Source organism: Poecile atricapillus, chromosome Z, assembly GCF_030490865.1.
Source record: "Poecile atricapillus isolate bPoeAtr1 chromosome Z, bPoeAtr1.hap1, whole genome shotgun sequence".
Lineage (NCBI taxonomy): Eukaryota > Metazoa > Chordata > Aves > Passeriformes > Paridae > Poecile > Poecile atricapillus.
Genome location: NC_081289.1, coordinates 14,205,889 through 14,218,235, shown reverse-complemented (window position 1 = coordinate 14,218,235; position 12,347 = coordinate 14,205,889). Strand labels below are relative to the sequence as shown.

At 44.1% G+C, this 12,347-nt stretch overlaps 1 long non-coding RNA gene across 1 annotated transcript; it reads right to left on the bottom strand.

Moving 5' to 3' along the window:
* Positions 1-206: 206 nt before the first annotated feature.
* LOC131573711 (uncharacterized) lies at positions 207-10,493 on the bottom strand. Its single transcript, XR_009276230.1, has 2 exons — positions 10,356-10,493; positions 207-2,642 (listed from the first exon to the last, which is right to left on the bottom strand). It is a non-coding gene; the product is annotated as an uncharacterized LOC131573711 (long non-coding RNA).
* Positions 10,494-12,347: the final 1,854 nt, after the last annotated feature.

The following is a 12,347-nucleotide window of genomic DNA, read 5'->3' as shown; positions in this document are numbered from 1 at the left end:
TCTTCACATCTTTCCCTGTGGCAGGAGTTCAGTGCAGCACTGCAGCATCCACCTCTGAAGAAGGTGAAATTCTGCAAGGGGATGGGGACTGCCCTAAAAAAGCTGCAGAGCCATATTAACTCCACATCAAACTTTCCATATGAACACAGTAAAGTCCAAGAGGACAACCAGCCCTTTTGACATAAAAAACCCACACACAACACTTTAAAAAATACTGATTTTATTCATGTCTAGCCTATTCAACAGTGGATCACACTGGCAGGAACAACCACAAAAAATCAAATTACAATGTTTCATCAGGTTCTCACCTGTGCAGTGCTGGATTTGAGTCAAGCACATACTATGGCACTGCCACTAATGATAATGATTGCTGTTCCAAGCTCACTCAAGTCCCATCTCCCTGGTGCACTTCCAAGCCCAATAACCTTGTCTCCCACTGTGTGTGGGATTCTCTGCAGAGAATTTGTGTTCTCAAAGCCTGAATGCAGGAAGCATCCTGAAGCACATACTCCAGCTAAAAATTCCCTATACCTCACGTTCTTTATTTGAAAGGCTTCAAGTTTTCAATCAAACAAACAAACAAAAAAAGCCCCCACCATCAACAATTTCTCAGAAACGTTGGACCTGACCTGTATAAATCAGATCCAGTAAGGGAGCTGGAATTACGTATCTCACCACATGGCCTGACCTGCAAACTCCTGCTGTTCTCCTTGGAATGATGCATCAGAGCAAGTTTTCCCACAAAAGACCCCTGTCAATATCATCCCTATTGATAGTGTGAGCACACAGTATGGCCCAAGGTTTCTGCCCCATGGATTTCCCCAGGATAATCACTCTTTTCCAAAGGTAGCCTGCACCTACGCTGACTCTGAAGACAACTGCCCTTGCAGGAAGGGTCCATAGCAGCTCTGGTCACTCATGGTCAGCCACATGGCCTTGACACACAGATCGGCATAAAGGAACTTGGAGGATTCCCACAGCTGGCCTGCACTGAGGGACAAAGCAGGTCCCTTGGGATTGTGGAGTGCATTTTGCCTCCCAAGGACTGCAGGCTCACATCCATGGCTGTGACTACTCAGAAGAGCTGCACCAGAAGCAGCCTCCATCTGGCAGCTCAGGGTTTCTCTAAGCCCAGTCCTACAAGCCTGTGGGAGCCACAGGTAGTCAGGAAGCTCCTCAGAGATCCAGACCCTCAGCCAGCAGCCACAAGGAGGTACTTCACTCCCAGAGCTGCCAAATCATAGGGATCAGCTGCCTCCTACCTCTTTTCCCTCACACACAGATACTGAAAACTGCCAGACTGGCTAAAAGTCACTCAGGAATATATAGAGGGTGTTACTTATAAAGAGTTCCAGGGAAGTTGTATGCCCAGCATCCATCAAACTACCTCTTGAATATTCAGCTATCACATTTAACTCCACTCTCCCTTTCAGGCTCTGCCCTCCCAGAATCAATTCTTCCTACCCATCCTCCCACTCTCCTGTGCAGAGAGCTGGCAACACACACAAGCTGGATCCATGGAAATTTGGCTGCACGGCTGACCTTTGTTGCTGCCAAAGGGAGGGAATTCCAGGCCAGAGCACCCCTCTCTGCCCTTCACTTTCCAGAGCTAATTGGGTTTTCTCTCACTTTCAGCATGGCACAGCATGGACTCGTGGAGCTTGAAAAGCAGCAGAGGTTTTTATCACAACGGTGCAATGGGATAAGACTTTAGAGAATTTTCTGGGAACACCATGTACAGTTATATTACAATTGCAGAATTGTCTGGCGATTGTGCCTCCTAAGTCACACAGCAGACTACAAACAGTGCTATTTCAGTGAAACTCTCTACAACCACTGAAAATAAGTCACTAACTTCGTTAGAGCAGGCAATGGACTCGTGTTCACAAAAACTGACTGTATAGATGCTAAAGCCAGACACTTTGTAAGCAATTGAGAAACACCTCTGGTTTAGGCCCATCCCTCAGGTAGCAGATATTTTGCATGAACAGGATGATTATTATTTGTAGAGCTATATGAAACATCTACCTTTTTATCTGAGTTATGAAAGCACAGCTTTGAAAAGCACAGTAGTCCAAGGCCAAAAAGACAGGCAGACAAATAGACAGACTTCGGCCACTCATTTGATTTTCTTAGAGAGAGCTCTTTGCTCTTTTAAGGGCTGACCTTATGCATTTGCCAGGTCTGCATGCTCCACTTGAGAAAAATGCTTAAAGGAAGTTTCAACAGCAGACTCTTCTGGAGGTGTCCTGTGTCAATCTCCAGCTTCCCACAGGACTTGGTGCTTGTCTGGGGCTTTTGAGGAACAGCTCATAAATTGCTGCTATTTAGCCACTAGCAGTTGAATCCTGTTTTATTTAGTTTTCCCAGAAATAAGATGCATTGGAATCTTATAGGGGATTCTCCCTGCTTCCTTCCTCCAGTCCCTGTTCATATTTAGTTTCAGTTTCCTGGAACTAAGAGTGTTGACCCCTTTAAGAGCAACATCAACAAGAAAACCACAGAGCAAGGAAAACAATTTCCTGACCATGAAGGCTGTACCCCCTGCACAGAGAGAAACTCCACAACTTTACAGGAAGAAGACGCAACAATCTCTTTTGCAGCATCCTGACATGACAACCTTGCAGCATCCAGAATCCAGCCTAGCAAGGGAAAAAAGAAAAAAAAGTGTTATTTTACATGGATCACAGTAAAGCCACAACAACCTAAGGGTTCATTTCTTCATGAGAATGTTTGAAGGGGCTGAATTAGAAATCTGCAGTTGTCAGCTGCAGCTGGCTAAAATGGAAAGGGCTACATTTCTTTGCCTACCTTGATGTCTACTAGGATTGGCTTTGGAGCCAATTTTTCCTTGCAGCTCCTGGGAATTATACAACTGTTTTGTTGCATGAGATGAAATATGCTGATTAGAAGGTTGCAAAGTTTGTTAGGATGCATTGCAGTGCAGTACTCTTCAAGGACAGAGACACAAGGTCTGATTCTTACTGTAACTGGGACTTCTGAACTTCCCAGAGCCATTTTCGTGGCATCTAATTTTAGATCTGTAATGACAATTTGGCTTATTTGGAATTTGGAATTCTCCCTCTGTTCCAGGGGCAGGAAAGTCTATCAAAGCAAATAAGGGAATTAAAATTTTTTATTTTATTTTTTAAAAATTAGATCTGAAACAATTTATGAGACATTAGAAGAAAAAAAGTTGGATCTGCAAGAACTTTTCTTTCTTTAGGGCCTTCTCCATTGTCACGCTTTTGTGCAGTCCATTCCAGATGCATCTGTGCTGGTGACTCATGAAACCTTAAGGGCTATTAATAAGTTATTAAAAGTATCAGCAGACTCCCACAACAAAAGAAGGAGAAAGAAAAAATTACTGGAATAAATGAAGTACTGCACCCTGTGGAAAGGATCCACATTGGAGCAGATCATGATGAACTGCAGCCCATGGGAAAGGCTTACCCTGGAGAAGTTCCTGGAGGACTGACTCCCTTGGGAGGGACCTCACACTGGACCAGAGGAAGAGAGTGAGGATCTTTAATGATATTTTCTCTCCCCTGTGGAGCTGAGGATGGAGAGTGACAGAGTGGCTTCAGGGGGAACCTGGAATCCAGCCACAGGTACATGGATAGGATATGATCTTAAATTCATCATTTCAGGACTCCTGAGTGCTAAACAAAACTCTGAGGTCCAGACTTAATTGTGTGAGCAGGGCAAGTAATGAGCTTAAAGAAGTTCAGCTTGTGCCTGCCAAAATGCTGAGCATCTCAAGCCTTTAAACTTGCAAACTGCAAAGAGTTTGCACCATTTATGTTTTTAGACAGCATTCTCTACCACAATTCCCTTTCCCACTCAGTGCTGGGGTTTGGAAACAGCTTACTCCACCAAGAAAACCATACACTTTCCAGTCCCTGAGGTCCCACAGCTCCCACTACTGCTTGGCAATGACTCAAGTAGCCAGAAAAAGAAAAAGAACAGGCTGCAAAAAGTGTGGCAGTGAGACAGCCTTGGGCCAGAAGGTTGTTTGTCACGTTGCCAAAGCCCAAAGGAGGAGAAAGAAGTGGGAGAAACATCAGAGATGGGAGAAGCCTACAAAGTGAACAAGGTTTATCAGGAGCTCTGCCTAGGTTCTGAAAGGAGAAAATGTCAGCAGCACAAAAATATATAAATATGCACCTCTTACATAAATATAAATATACACCAACACATTTGCATTTGCTCTTCAAAAATTTTTCTAAGAGAAAGAAAAGCCAGGTCTAGCAACAAAATGCACAACTTGCTTGTTTTAAGTTCACCACAATTGTGAGCAATCTCTGCTTTTCAGGCTAAATATGTGCTGATCTTCAAAGCAAAATTCCCTCAGCGACTTGTCTTTCATGTCAATTTTTTTTCCTGTGGATTTATATGTTTGAGAAGAGAGTTTTCACTCCAGGGATTACAGAGGATGAACAAATTGAGATGCTGAGGCCAGCTCACAGTTTTCAAGAGATTCAGGGCATCAATAATTGAATCACAGTGATTGTTTGGAGTTTGATAAGGCAGAGACCCCATCAGACAATTCAGAGGCAGAAAGATATGTCTGCAGCAGCTGCATTAATTGAACCTATGACAAATCCCTGGATTTCCCAGCAGAGTGAGCATTCACAGTGGTGGTTTGGTCTGATTCTAGTTTAAGTTTTACACTTATGTATATGACATGGATCTTCCCCAAAGGTAGTAGAGATGTTCCACTGGGAAAGAGGAGAGGATGAGACTCTAAATAGTCAATATTTGAAGTCTAGGATGTCCTTTTATTCACCATGTATATTAAAAATAAAAAAAATTGTTAGAAATTGTAAAATACACTCTTTTAGAGCTTGTTTCTGACCTGCAAGGAGAAGATTCCTGCTTCTTTGTGGTTTGTAAATTCATTTAGGAAAACTCTCTGGCAGTAAATGTGACTCCTCTTGAGCTGGAAATGCTGCATGTTTAAGGTGTGTAATGTTACCTCCCTCTTCAAAGCAAGGGTTGTGCAAAATAAATAGTCCAAATACATAAAAAGGTAATGAATTTTATAAACAGATTTTTGAGTTTGTCATGAAAAAAATTCTTGAATTATCTGTAAATTGAAAAGCTCAAGTCTAAATTTTTCTGGATAACCTTTAATTGGGTGTTCTAGAAACAAAGCAGGGATCAAACACTGCAGCCTTAAGCAGATCTCTGCAAACAGCTTAGAAAGTATAACTGAGCTGTTTTATTCAGCTACAGCAGAACAATCAATCATTCAATTCTGCAAATATTGGAGAAAAAACCCAACCAGTTGTGGCCAGCAAACCTCACATTCTAAATCTGTCCACTAAGCCAGGATTTAGCCAGTTCAGCACAGCAGAGGGAGACTGGCCTGAAACCATCCTAGATCCAAATTTATTACAGTGCTGGAAAGCACCATTAAAATAATGTTTACTTTCTCTCACACAGAGAAAGCAACAAGAAAGGTTTGGACAGAAGAGTGGCAGATGGACCAAAAAAGATTTTTCTACCTCTATAAATAAAAAAGCAATAAAGCACCTAAAAGGAATGGGCATGAAGGCAAATGTGAAGTGTAACAGAAACAAAACACAAAAGTACTCCTTGCCTATGACTTACTCATTACTCAATTATTGCTTAGTTAGTTTTAAATACTATTTAAAGTACAAAAATAAACCAAGAACTTCTCACATGGTGAATGACATTGGATGCTCAGCTTGAAGTCTAAAGTTCCAGAAAGCAGAATGCAGGTCTTGCACAGAAACAAAACCTACTACACTGCTGTCATTTTTTTTACAAGGTGGATCTCATTTATGTGTAGAGGGTTGCAGGGAGTTAGTTTTGGGCACCCATTTCTCTATCCTTTATTGTCCTTAATTTTGAGAGCCTGATACTGATGCCTCAATTCATAATAAACAGCTCAACACTACTCAGTGAAGTTTTCTTCACTTCTTCTGAGACCAGAGACATGAAAAATTGGACTATGCTCTGGAATGGGATCTAAACTCACCTGGGTAACTTTTCAACCCCATTTCAGACACCTTCTACATTTATGGATTGAAAATATGGAATAACATTCACATTTAAAATCAGTTTAAAAACTGCTGCCTCCTGTTACCTAGTCCTGCTGCAAGGTCTTGGAATTCCCCTCAGTGGTGAGAGATGCCATCCCATTCAGACTATACATGCAAGTAAGAAGATCTACAGACAGAAGCCACTTCTAATGAGTTAACTGAGAATAATTCCAGGCTTTGAATCTCCCTAGGTATGGCAAAAATGTAGGGAAAGTTACTTCAAGCGGATGTAACTCTGCTGAAGCAAATTTTACTCGCTTTCATTAGGACAGAGCCCTGTGGCAGCCAGGCTATCACACTGTGCAGAGATAAGGGAGAGGTGATTTAACAGATCAGATCCAATGTATTTATAGTGCCCATCTTAAAGCAGAGAAGCAGAAAAGAGCAGTGGGATTGTGAAGTGAGCAGGTCTGTTCCTAATGAGAGGATGAACTCCTTCCAGTGTTTTTCTGTAGCAAAGGACACAAATCATCTGGCATGGAAAGTGGAAAGATCCAGCACAGCCTCACATGAGATCGGTTGTTTTAGCATGGCTGAGTGAATCAAAATATTCAAGGAAATTCCCAAGACTGCACCCTCCTTCCTCAAATTAAACCCCCAGTTTAACCCCACACAGCACTGGCCATATGCAGCTCACACTTCTCTCCCTGGAAGTCATCTGGGACTCCCTTGAGGAATCCTGACTTTCCAGCACATGTTGTGTTTAATTCTGACATTAAAAAGACATTATTTGGTTTCATGACATTGTGCAAAGACTACACTGACTTGCTGCAGAAAATGCATCCATTCCCTAAATCCAACCCAAGGTTAAGTGCTTGACCTCAGCTGCCACCAAAGCAGCTCTTTCAGACAAAAAAACACAGAAAATCTTGAATTTCTCTACATAAAAGGAAATGGATTAATAAATGCTGAGGCGGACAGTGATGCCTATGTGAGCGGAACCTTCATGGGCTGGTTTTGCCTGGGGTAGAGTTAATTTCCTTGACAGGGCTGTATTTCGGGTCTGTAGTGAACATGGGGTTGATAATACAGGGATGGGTTTGGTTGTGCTGACACAGACCCAATTAGTTTTCCTACTGCCATGCTGGCAAGGAGGCTGGGGGTGCATGGCAGGAGACACAGCTGGGACAGGTGACCAAGTGACCAAAGGGACATTCCAGACCTTACGGCATCACCATCAGTTTATAATGTGGGAGGAAGAGGATGGAAAGAGAAGGACGTTCAGGGTGATGGCATCTGTCTTCCCATGTCACCCTTCAGTGTGATGGAGCCCGGCTCTCCTGGGGATGGCTGAGCACCTGCCTGTCCATGGCAAGCAGGGAATTAATTCCTTGTTTTGCTTTGCTTGTGTGCACTGCTCTTCCTTTCCCTATAAAACCGCCTTTAGCCCAAGCCAGGGATTTTCCAGGTTTTACCCTTCCCATTCTCTCCCCTATCTTGCTGGTGGGGAGTGAGGGAGCAGCCACCTGGCACCCGTGCAGGTGTCCCTAGTCTCATACCTCTCTGGCCCACAGGATGGCACTGCGACACCCCTCAAACACCTCCCGGGCTCTCGGGACCACTTCCTGACAGCAACAGTCAGTATTTTCACCAAACTCAGGCTTATTCCCACTGCAATTCAAATTTCCTTTGAATTTTCAGGCTTGTCGGAATTCAGTAGAATTCCATTGAATCTCTCATGCCGGTGTACATCTTTTCCCAGAAAGATCTCTTTTCTTTCTGTGGGCATTTTGCTGGAATAAACATAGTGAGCTTCCCCCCAGAAAAGGGTCCACTGGTAGCTCCAGAAAAACTACTTTTTTATGCTGCTGTGGAATTGTATTCAGTAAACCCTGAGATTAATTAATAACAAGGAAGGGTCTGAAGAGCCAGTCTTGTGAGGAACAGCTGAGGGAGCTGGGGGTGCTCAGCCTGGAGAAAAGAAGGCTCAGGGGGAACCTTCTGGCTCTGCACAACTCCCTGACAGGAGGGGACAGCTGGGGCTCTGCTCCCAGGGAACGAGGGAGAGGATAAGGGGAAATGGCCTCAAGCTGTGCTAGGGGAGGCTCAGGTTGGACATCAGGAGGAATTTCTTCATGGAAAGAGTGGTCAAGCATTGGAAAAGGCTGTCCAGGGAGGGGGTGGAGGTGTCCAGGGAATGACTGGATGTGGCACTCAGTGCCATGACAAGGTGGGGATCAGATAGCTGGACATGATGATCTTGGGGGTCTTTCCCAACCTTAATTACTCTCTGATTCTATGACCAGTTATTTCTTCCAACAAATTTCAAAGTGCTGTACAAAACCAAATTCACTTTGCAATCTTGCTATTTACCACACCACCATTTGCATTTTTCTTAAGACTGCTGCAAAAACCTTGCAGTCTGGAGAGCCTACAGCTTTCCAGCACTGACGTCCACCACACCTTCACATGCACAGACACACCTGGCACATAAGCTCTTGTTCAACTGGTACAGCACCCACACAGTTTCCCAGCCCTTTCCCATTTATGGGTCAAAGATGCAGCCAAACCACAGATGTTAAAATTTGGGCTGTGCAGATTTCAAAGCTTTCTCATCAGTGCTGGAGGAGCCTATGACACAGGGTTTAGATTTTTCCCTTGGCTCACAAAGTATCCCTTCAAGAGCACTATTCTGGGAGAACTGCAGAGTCAATGACTTTAAATTAAAATTCAACAAGATCCGCTTGTCCTTATTAAAATTTTTGGAAAGGACCACAAAGGTCAATGATTTCAGTTTAAAGTGGCTGAGAAGATGAAGCAACCAGAGTTTTACTCAATTTGAATTCAACCTTCCTTATCAGCTTTAGCCTCATTGCTAGCCCTCATTAAAGCCCCATCTCTCTTCTCTTCACTGTTGTTTTAAATGCCTTTTTGAAATATCCCAAGGGAACCAGCACACAAAATCCCACCAAAACAAACCCTGAACATATCTTTCTCTTTCTTCTTCCCCCACTTTTTACACTGAGCCACAAGTTCTGAATATCTCTCTGCAGCAGAGGCAAAGACAGCAGTTGCTAAGGACAACAGCCTGCTGGGGACAGCAAAAGAGCCATGGTCCTGCTGCCTGCTCTGCTTCCACCTGGCAAGCCAGGATGGCAGCTGCTGCTGAGAAATATGGGAAAGGGACTTAGGGACAAGGAAATTCCTGCCATGACTGTGGCAGTGGCCATAGTCATCCTTACCTCTCCCCTCATCCCAAGGGTCTCTAGGTATCCTCTGTGATCAAAATGGGAATACAATAGGAATTCAAGCAGCAAGTTCATGTCTCCTGTGAAGCAGACCCAGTCACTGCCCAGGACAGAAGTTCTGCCTCATGTCCAGGTGGAACTTCCTGGGATCAGTCCCTGCCCGTTCCTCTGGTGCCATTGCTGGGCCCCCTGGAGCAGAGCCTGGGCCCTGCTCTGAGCCCTCCCTGCTCACAGGGACACCCAGGGCTGAGGGCCCCTCTCAGCTGGGGCTCCTCTCAAGGCTGGACAGCCCCAGCTCCCTCAGCCTTTCCTTGTCAGAGATGCTCCAGGCCCTAAATCATCTCCACAGCCTCTGCTGGCCCCGCTCCAGGAGCTCCCTGTCCCTCCTGTGCTGAGGAGCCCAGGGCTGGACACAGCTCTCCAGATGTGCCTCACAGGGCTGGGCAGAGGGGCAGCATCACTCCCTGAGCTGCTGCTTGGAGCAAAATGTAAGATTTTCAAATAGACTTGCTATTGCTCCAACTCTGTTCCACTAAAGTCACTAGGAAAAGTTCCAAATGGCCATGGTGCATTTAAGCATTTTTTTAAATGCCACCTTCTATCAAAGTTCTGGAAGTGTGAATTTATGGTATCTCCTGAGGGCCTGGCTGCTTAGTTAAGTATTTATACTCCCACTATAGTCACCTGAAGACACAGGAAGGAGGTTTCCAATTATGGACAGAAAGCATGGGAAGGGATGTAGGGGCACATGGAAATATTCAGAAAATCACAGAATGGCCTGGATTGGAAGGGATCCTAAAGATCATTTGGTATGAAACCCTGCCATGGGCAGGGACACCTTCCACTATCCCAGCTTGCTCAGAGCCCCATCCAACCTGGCCTGGAACACTTCCAGGGATGGGGCAGCCACAGATTCTCTCGGCAACCTGTGCCAGGGCCTCACCACCCTCAGAGGGAGGAATTTCTTGATTTAAAAAAAAAAAAAAAAAAAATTATTGACAGCAGCAACATAACTGAAGCAAGTAAAGAGAGTCAACATCCCATTTATCCTGTTCCCAGCTGTGAAAATAACAATACCCTTTACAAAAGTTACAACCATGTGAAAACAGGAACAGATCAGTGAAGTTCCTTGAAGATCTCAGAGTAAGCAGCTGCCCCAGCTTCACATCTAGGTTCAATCCTCATCCCTGGAAGTGTCCAAGGCCAGGCTGGATGGGGCTCTGAAAATCCTGGTCTAGTGGAAAGTGTCCCTGCCCATGGCCTGCCTCACACCATCTGCTTGTGATTCCCTGCAGGAAAAAAATGGCCATTTGCATTATCTGAAGACAAATGTGTGTACCTAGAACTTTACCACTGATAAACGCCCAACTGGATGCTGAGGAAATAAAAATGTTATTTCTCTTTCAGAGTCAGAGGAATTGAGGTACAGAAAAAATGAAATTTCAGATCCATCCCAGATCCCAACCTAGAATGTGTCTGTGAGCATCAGTCTGTCCACAGACTGGCGTGGTGCTGTGGCACATCCAACAGTCAGAACACAAAATACATTCAAATGGAAAATTTAGTTACACTTCAAAACATTGAATTTTCAAGATAAACAAGTATTCCTTCCCAGTGATATGGTAAATAGACCCAAAAAAACCCCTAAACGATAAAAAAGAAGGCTTCTAAAGCACCCTGTACCACACTGCCTAGTTGGCATCAGAAGAAAAATGTGCTGATGTATGAACACCAGCTGAGAATTTGACTCCATTTTCCTGCATCCAAGTCTATGTATCAGCAGAGCTGTTAAAACATTTCAGCCATCAAAAAAAAAATACTTCATGCATCATGGTAGACACAAAGAAATGGCAAGATTCCCTCTCCAAAAAGATAAGGTTTTTGTAAGACCCATGTACCTAAATGCGCTGAAGGGCAGGAAGGAATTTGCAAGAGGATTCATCTGGGCCTTTTTACATATGCTTGTTCTGAATCATCAATATATGACTAAATATAAAACATGAAGATCTGTAATTGCTGTTCTATGTATCCTCATATCCCTCTGAAATACCATAAAGGAAGAAAAACTACCAAATCGCTTAGGAGGATTAGTTCCTAACAATGCCAGTGAAAATCTGCACCAAAAGAACCCCAATCTTGCCAGATTCAAAGTGCAGATTTGACTGCTCCGTACCAGTCCTTCATGCTTGGAGAGTTGACACAAATCTCTGAAAAAGATGGCGAACTCCTTCCACCTCCAGCTTATTTTTCTTCTGCTGTTTTAACACCTTGATCCCTGAGGGGAACTCGGGGACCGAAGAGGAGAACTTGCTTCAATTCCCTTCTTCTGGACTAGCTGTAGAAAGTTATGTCAGCCTCTTATCTCCATGGAGCCAGCATTCCAGGAGCTTTCAATTTACTTTGCAGTAGAGTCAGCTCTTGGCTTGGTCAGATAGAAATATTTTAATTATCTAATTATTTAACACTTTTAATTATCAGGCAGCCTGCAAGGGAAGGAAGAGTCACAAACGAGAGGCCTGTTCTGAGTGTTTTGTGCCTGAGTCTGGAAAACATGGATCAGATCAGCCACGCCCAGCACAGAGCCAAGTAACAGCAAGACTTGTCAGCATTTGGGTATTCTGTAAGTCCTGTGCACAGGGACAAGCATTTTCCTGTGTTTTTTTTTTTTTTCATCCTCACTGCCCATTTGTTTGTTACTGCTGCTGTGACAGTGGCACAGCACCATGTCCTGAGGGAGGAGAGGTCCCCAGCTCTGCATGACATTATCCAGGTGTCAGGGAGGAGATGAAGAATACTCAGAAAGATCTCCCTGTCTAAAAGGTTTGGGGAAAAGAATGGAAACCAATGGCTTTATACTGTCCTATCTTATTGCTGAGGAGCTGAGATATGAGGGACATCCAAAGGTTATGTGACAGTTCGGGTAACTACCCCCTTCACTCCAAGCCCAGCATTTAATCACCTTCCTTCCTAAGTAGTCTCTTAACTATCAAAAAACCCCACACAGCCTTTTGATAATGCCATGGGGTAGCTTTACCTTTAAGACAGCTTTGAGAGTTAAAGAAGTTGAAGCTGCTGGTGGCTGATGGGA